The sequence below is a fragment of the Tenrec ecaudatus genome, unplaced genomic scaffold (genome assembly GCF_050624435.1).
Source record: "Tenrec ecaudatus isolate mTenEca1 unplaced genomic scaffold, mTenEca1.hap1 Scaffold_248, whole genome shotgun sequence".
NCBI lineage: Eukaryota > Metazoa > Chordata > Mammalia > Afrosoricida > Tenrecidae > Tenrec > Tenrec ecaudatus.
The window spans coordinates 159,073-165,616 of NW_027458660.1; positions in this window are offsets into that span (position 1 = coordinate 159,073).

Consider the following 6,544-nt stretch of genomic DNA (forward strand, 5'->3'; position numbering starts at 1 on the left):
CCAGGCCTGGGGCTCCCTAAGCCTAAGGGTTGGGGCGCCCCAGGCCTGAGTCTCGCTAAGCCAAAGGGATGGGGCGCCCCAGGCCTGGGGCTCCCAAAACCGAAGGGCAGGGATGCCCCAGGCCTGGGGCTCCCAAAAGCCTAAGGGATGGGGCGTCCCCGGCCAGGGCCTCCCTAAGCCTAAGGGCTGGGTCTCCGCAGGCCTGGGGTTCCCTTAGCCTAAGGGCTGGGTTGCCCCGGCTTGGGGCTCCCTAAGCCTAAGGGCTGGGGCGCCCCAGGCATGGGGCTCCCTAAGCCTAAGGGTTGGGGCGCCCCAGGCCTGAGTCTCGCTAAGCCAAAGTGATGGGGCGCCCCAGGCCTGGGGCTCCCGAAGCCGAAGGGCAGGGATGTCCCAGGCCTGGGGCTCCCAAAGCACAAGGGATGGGGCGTCCCCGGCCTGGGCCTCCCAAAGCCTAAGGGCTGGGTCTCCCCAGGCCTGGGGTTCCCTTAGCCTAAGGGCTGGGGTGCCCCCGGCTTGGGGCTCCCTAAGCCTAAGGGCTGGGGTGCTCCAGGCCGGGGGCTCCCTAAGCCTAAGGGCTGGGGCGTCCCAGGCCGGGGGATCCCTAAGGCTAAGGGCTGGGGCGCCCCAAGCAGGGGCTCCCTAGCCTATGGGCTGGGGCGCCACAGGCCTAGGGTTCTCTAAGACTAAGGGCTGGGGCGCCCCAGGCCTTGTGCTCCCTAAACCTACGGGCTGGGGCGCCCCAGGCCTGGGGCTCCCTAAGTCTAAGGACTGAGGCGCCCCAGGCCTGGGGTTCCAAACCCTAAGGGCTGGGCCAACCCAGGCCTAGGGCTCCCTAAGCCTAAGGGATGGGGCTCCCCATGCCTTCAGCTCCCTAAGCCTAAGGGCTGGGGCGCCCCAAGCCTGGTGTTCCAAAGCCTAAGTGCTGGGGCGCCCCAGGCCTGGGGTACCAAACCTAAGGGAAAGCGGCCCCCAGACCTGCGGCTCCCTAAGCCTAAGGGCTGGGGCGCCCCAGGCTTGGGGCTCCCAAGGCCTAAGGCCTGGGGCGTCCCATGCCTGGGGCACCCTAAGCCTAAGGGCTGGGGCACCCCAGGCATGGGGCTCCAAATACCTAAGTGCTGCGGTGCTCCAGGCCAGGGAATACCAAAGACTAAGGGTTCAGGCGCTCCAGGCCTGGGGCTGCCAAAGCCTAAGGGCTGGGGTGTCCCAGGCATGGGGCTCCCTAAGCCTAAGGGCAGGGGCGCCCCTGGCCTGGGTCTCCCTTAGCCTAAGGGCGGGGGCGCCCCAGGCCTGGGGCTCCCAAACCTAAGGGCTGGGGCGCCGCAGTCCTGGGGCTCCCAAACCTAAGGGCTTGGGCGCCCCAGGCCTGGGGCTCCCAAAGCATAAGGGCTGGAGGGCCCCAGGCCTGGGGCTACCAAAACCTAAGGGCTGGGGCGCCCCAGGCCTTGGTCTCCCAAAACTAAGGGCTGGGGAGCCCAGGCTTGGGGCGCCCTAAGCTTAAGGGCTGGGACGCCCCAGGGTTGGGGCCCCCTAAGCCTAAGGGCTAATGCGTCCCAGACCTGGGTCTCCCTAAGCCTAAGGGCTGTGGCTCGCCAGGCCTGGGGCTCCCTAAACCTAAAGGCTGGGGCGCCCACCTGGGGCTCCCTCATCCTAAGTGCTGGGGCGCCCAGGCCTTCTAGCTCCCTAAGCCTAAAGGCTGGGGCGCCCCAGGCCTTGGGCTCCCTAAGTCTAAGGGCTGGGACACCCCAAGACTTGGCTCCCGAAGCCTAAGGGCTGGGGCGACCCAGGCTGGGGCTCCCAAAGACTAAGGACTGGGGCACCCCAGGCCTGGGTCTCCCACAGCCTAAGGGCTGTGGTGCCCCAGGCCTGGGGCTCCCTAAGCCTAAAGGCTGGGGCGACCCAAGCCAGGGGCTCCCTAAGCCTACGAGTTGGGGCGCCCCGGGCCTGGGGCTTCCTAAGCCTAAGGACTGGGGCCCAACAAGCCTGGGGCTCCCAAAGCCAAAGGGTTGGGGCGCCCCAGGCCTAGGGTTCCAAATCCTAAGGCCTGGGACTCGCTAAGCCTAAGGGCTGGGGCGGCCCAGGCCTGGGGCTCCCAAAGCCTAAGGGCTGGGGCGCCCCAGGCCTGGGGCTCCCAAATCCTAAGGGCTGGGGCGCCCCAGGCCTGGAGCTACCAAAGCCTAAGGGCTGGGGTGCCCCAGGCCTTATGTCCCAAAGATTAAGGGATGGGGTGACCCAGGCCTGGGGTTCCCAAAGCCTAAGTCCTGGGGCTCGCTAAGCCTAAGGGCTGGTGCGCCCCAGGGCTGGGGCTCCCAAATCCAAAGGGCTAGGGCGACACAGGCCAGGTCTTCCCTTATCCTAAGGGTTTGGGCGCGCCAGGCCTGGGGCTCCCAAAACCTAAGGGAAATGGGCCCCCAGACCTGCGTCTCCGAACGCCTTAAGGCTCGGCCCCCCCAGGCCTGAGGCTCAAAATCCTAAGGGCTGGGGAGCCACGTGCCTGGGGCTCCCTAAGCCTAAGGGCTGGGAAACCCCGGGCCTGGGACTCCCTAAGCCTAAGGGCTGGTGCGCCCCAGCCTGGGGCTACCAAAGCCTAAGTGCCGGGGCGCCCCGAGCCTGGGACTCCCTAAGACTAAGGGCTGGGGCGCCCCAGCCTGGGGCTCCCAAAGCCTACGGGCAGGGGTGCCCCAGGACTGGGGTTCCAAAGCCTAAGGGCTGGGGCGCCCCAGGCCTGGGCCTCCCTAAGACTAAGGGCTGTGGCGCCCCAGGACTGGGGCTCCCAAAACCGAAGGGAAAGGGGCGCCCCAGACCTGAGGCTCAAAAAGCCTAAGGGCTCGGGTGCCCCAGGCACGGGGCTCCCAAATCCTAAGGGCTTGAGCGCCCCAGGCTTAGGGCTCCCAATGCCTGTGGGCTGGGAAGCCCCTGGCCTAGGGCTCAATAAGCCTAAGGGTTGGGGCGTCCCAGGCCTGGGGCTCCCAAAGCCGAAGGGCTGGGGTTCCCCAGGCCTGGGGCTCCCTAAGCCTAAAGGCTGGGGCTCCCCGGGTCTGGAGCTCGCTAAGCCTAAGGGCTGTGTCGCCCCAGGCCTAGGCTTCCCAAGCCTAAGGGCTGCGGCGCCCCAGGCCTGGGGCTCCCTAAGCCTAAGGGTTGGGGCTCCCCAGGCCTGAGTCTCGCTAAGCCAAAGGAATGGGGCGCCCCAGGCCTGGGGCTCCCAAAGCCGAAGGGCAGGGATGCCCCAGGCCTGGGGCTCCCAAAAGCCTAAGGGTTGGGGCGTCCCCGGCCTGGGCCTCCCTAAGCCTAAGGGCGGGGTCTCCCCAGGCCTGGGGTTCCCTTAGCCTAACGGCTGGGGTGCCCCCGGCTTGGGGCTCCCTAAGCCTAAGGGCTGGGGTGCTCAAGACCGGGGGCTCCCTAAGCCTAAGGGCTGGGGCGTCCCAGGCCGTGGGCTCCCTAAGGGTAAGGGCTGGGGCGCCCCAAGCAGGGGCTCCCTAGCCTATGGGCTGAGGCGCCACAGGCCTGGGGTTCTCTAAGACTAAGGGCTGGGGCGCCCCAGGCCTTGTGCTCCCTAAGCCTACGGGCTGGGGCGCCCCAGGCCTGGGGCTCCCTAAGTCTAAGGGCTGAGGCGCCCCAGGCCTGGGGTTCCAAAGCCTAAGGGCTGGGCCAACCCAGGCCTAGGGCTCCCTAAGCCTAAGGGCTGGGGCTCCCCATGCCTTCGGCTCCCTAAGCCTAAGGGCTGGGGCGCCCCAAGCCTGGTATTCCAAAGCCTAAGTGCTGGGGCGCCCCAGGCCTGGGGTCCCAAACCTAAGTGCTGGGGCGACACAGGCCAGGTCCCCCCTAAGCCTAAGGGCTGGGGCGCCCCAGGCCTAGGGCTCCCAAAACCTAAGGGAAAGCGGCCCCCCGACCTGCGGCTCCCTAAGCCTAAGGGCTGGGGCTCCCCAGGCTTGGGGCTCCCAAGGCCTAAGGCCTGGGGCTTTCCATGCCTGGGGCACCCTAAGCCTAAGGGCTGTGGCGCGCCAGGCCTGGGGCTCCCTAAGCCTAAAGGCTGGGGCGCCCACCTGGGGCTCCCTTATCCTAAGTGCTGGGGCGCCCAGGCCTGGAGCTCCCTAAGCCTAAAGGCTGGGGCGCCCCAGGCCTTGGGCTCCCTAAGTCTAAGGGCTGGGGCACCCCAAGACTTGGCTCCCGAAGCCTAAGGGCTGGGGCGACCCAGGCTGGGGCTCCCAAAGACTAAGCCTAAAGGCTGGGGCGCCCACCTGGGGCTCCCTTATCCTAAGTGCTGGGGCGCCCAGGCCTGGAGCTCCCTAAGCCTAAAGGCTGGGGCGCCCCAGGCCTTGGGCTCCCTAAGTCTAAGGGCTGGGGCACCCCAAGACTTGGCTCCCGAAGCCTAAGGGCTGGGGCGACCCAGGCTGGGGCTCCCAAAGACTAAGGACTGGGGCACCCCAGGCCTGGGTCTCCCACAGCCTAAGGGCTGTGGCGCCCCAGGCCTGGGGCTCCCTAAGGCTAAAGGCTGGGGCGACCCAAGCCAGGGGCTCCCTAAGCCTACGAGTTGGGGCGCCCCGGGCCTGGGGCTTCCTAAGCCTAAGGACTGGGGCTCAACAAGCCTGGGGCTCCCAAAGCCAAAGGGTTGGGGCGCCCCAGGCCTAGGGTTCCAAATCCTAAGGCCGGGGGCTCGCTAAGCCTAAGGGCTGGGGTGCCCCAGGCCTGGGGCTCCCAAAGTCTAAGGGCTGGGGCACCCCAGGCCTGGGGCTCCCAAATCCTAAGGGCTGGGGCGCCCCAGGCCTGGAGCTACCAAAGCCTAAGGGCTGGGGTGCCCCAGGCCTTATGTCCCAAAGATTAAGGGATGGGGTGACCCAGGCCTAGGGTTCCCAAAGCCTAAGGCCTGGGGCTCGCTAAGCCTAAGGGCTGGTGCGCCCAAGGGCTGGGGCTCCCAAATCCAAAGGGCTAGGGCGACACAGGCCAGGTCCTCCCTTATCCTAAGGGTTTGGGCGCCCCAGGCCTGGGGCTCCCAAAACCTAAGGGAAATGGGCCCCCAGACCTGCGTCTCTGAAAGCCTTAAGGCTCGGCCCCCCCAGGCCTGAGGCTCAAAATCCTAAGGGCTGGGGCGCCACGGGCCTGGGGCTCCCTAAGCCTAAGGGCTGGGAAACCCCGGGCCTGGGACTCCCTAAGCCTAAGGGCTGGGGCGCCCCAGCCTGGGGCTACCAAAGCTTAAGTGCCGGGGCGCCCCGAGCCTGGGACTCCCTAAGACTAAGGGCTGGGGCGCCCCAGCCTGGGGCTCCCAAAGCCTACGGGCAGGGGTGCCCCAGGACTGGGGTTCCAAAGCCTAAGGGCTGGGGCGCCCCAGGCCTGGGCCTCCCTAAGACTAAGGGCTGTGGCGCCCCAGGACTGGGGCTCCCAAAACCGAAGGGAAAGGGGCGCCCCAGACCTGAGGCTCAAAAAGCCTAAGGGCTCGGGTGCCCCAGGCACGGGGCTCCCAAATCCTAAGGGCTTGAGCGCCCCAGGCTTAGGGCTCCCAATGCCTGTGGGCTGGGAAGCCCCTGGCCTAGGGCTCCATAAGCCTAAGGGTTGGGGCGCCCCAGGCCTGGGGCTCCCAAAGCCGAAGGACTGGGGTTCCCCTGGCCTGGGGCTCCCTAAGCCTAAAGGCTGGGGCTCCCCGGGTCTGGAGCTCGCTCAGCCTAAGGGCTGGGTCGACCCAGGCCTAGGCTTCCCAAGCCTAAGGGCTGGGGCGCCCCAGGCCTGGGGCTCCCTAAGCCTAAGGGTTGGGGCGCCCCAGGCCTGAGTCTCGCTAAGCCAAAGTGATGCGGCGCCCCAGGCCTGGGGCTCCCAAAGCCGAAGGGCAGGGATGACCCAGGCCTGGGGCTCCCAAAAGCCTAAGGGTTGGGGCGTCCCCGGCCTGGGCCTCCCTAAGCCTAAGGGCTGGGTCTCCCCAGGCCTGGGGTTCCCTTAGCCTAAGGGCTGGGGTGCCCCCGGCTTGGTGCTCCCTAAGCCTAAGGGCTGGGGTGCTCCAGGCTGGGGGCTCCCTAAGTCTAAGGGCTGGGGCGTCCCAGGCCGGGGGCTCCCTAAGGCTAAGGGCTGGGGCGCCCCAAGCAGGGGCTCCCTAGCCTATGGGCTGGGGCCCCACAGGCCTGGGGTTCTCTAAGACTAAGGGCTGGGGCGCCCCAGGCCTTGTGCTCCCTAAGCCTACGGGCTGGGGCGCCCCAGGCCTGGGGCTCCCTAAGTCTAAGGGCTGAGGCGCCCCAGGCCTGGGGTTACAAAGCCTAAGAGCTGGGCCAACCCAGGCCTAGGGCTCCCTAAGCCTAAGGGCTGGGGCTCCCCATGCCTTCGGCTCCCTAAGTCTAAGGGCTGGGGTGCCCCAAGCCTGGTGTTCCAAAGCCTAAGTGCTGGGGCGCCCCAGACCTGGGGTCCCAAACCTAAGTGCTGGGGCGACACAGGCCAGGTCCCCCCTAAGCCTAAGGGCTGGGGCGCCCCAGGCCTAGGGCTCCCAAAACCTAAGGGAAAGCGGCCCCCTGACCTGCGGCTCCCTAAGCCTAAGGGCTGGGGCGCCCCAGGATTGTGGCTCCAAATG